The sequence below is a fragment of the Myotis davidii genome, unplaced genomic scaffold (assembly GCF_000327345.1).
Source record: "Myotis davidii unplaced genomic scaffold, ASM32734v1 scaffold960, whole genome shotgun sequence".
Classification (NCBI taxonomy): domain Eukaryota; kingdom Metazoa; phylum Chordata; class Mammalia; order Chiroptera; family Vespertilionidae; genus Myotis; species Myotis davidii.
The window spans coordinates 1,510,159-1,511,385 of NW_006293003.1; positions in this window are offsets into that span (position 1 = coordinate 1,510,159).

The window sequence follows — 1,227 nt, forward strand, 5'->3', positions numbered from 1 at the left end:
GTAAAGTATAATATTAACTTTATCATAGGAATAAATGACTAAATGGAGCCCTACCTGGTTTGGCTCAGTGGATAGAATATCATCATGTGGACTGAAGAGTCCCAGGTTTGATTCCAGTCAAGGGCACATGCCCAGGTTGTGGGCTTGATCCCCAGTGCAGGGCATGCAGGAGGCAGCCAATCAATGATTCTCCCTCATCATTGATGTTTCTATCTCTCTCTCCCTCTCCCTTTCTCTCTAAAATCAATTTTTTAAAAAATCACCAAATGGAGTTTATCATAGGAATAAAAACTAGTTTTAACATTCAACATTAAATCAATGTATTTCACCACATTAACATACCTAGGAAATATTATATAAGGATATCAAAATAAAAAGGATTTGACAAAATTCAACATCCATGCCTGGTAAAATTTTTCAGCAAACTGAGACTATGAGGAAACTTTTTCAACTCAATAAAGAACATTTATTTACAAAAGAACTCCAGCTGATATCATACTTAATGGTGAATGACTGAATTTTTTCCTCTAAGATCATGGTGTCCACTGTTGCCACTCCTATTCAATATTGTGCTAGAGTTCTATCCAGTGCAATCAGGCAAGTAAAAGAAATAAAATGTATTTAGATTGAAAAGAAAAAAATAAAAGTGTCTATTTGAGGATGAAATGATTGTCTATATAGAAAATTCAATGGATTCTATAAAAAAGTAATTAAACTAGTGAACTCTCTATCCCATATATTATACAAACAATTGAAAATGGAAATTGAAATATAGTACCAGTTGTAATAGCATTGAAAATATGGAATATTTAGAGATAAATGTGACAAAAACTCTTCAAGATCCAAATATCAAAAACAATAAAATGTTGTTGAGAGAAATTAAAGTTCATGGATCCAACTCGTAACTATTAAAATGTTGATTCTCCCCAAACTGATTTATATATTAAATTCAATCCAAATCAAGATCTCAGTAGGCTTTTTAAATAGAAGTTAACAGAGTGTTAACGTAAAAAAACATTGAAACCTGTAAAGAATTTTTGTGAGTTTATTTGAGCCAAACTATCTGTTATGCCCAGAGTTCGGGGTCCCCAAGAATCAACCACCAGGGAGCCTCCTCCAATGCAATAAACAAAGAGTCTTTATTGCAAACCTGGGTTTGGCTCTCAGCCCCTCTACCGACGCAGCGGTGAGACTAGACAGCGATTCCCAGGAGAACAAAGGTTATAT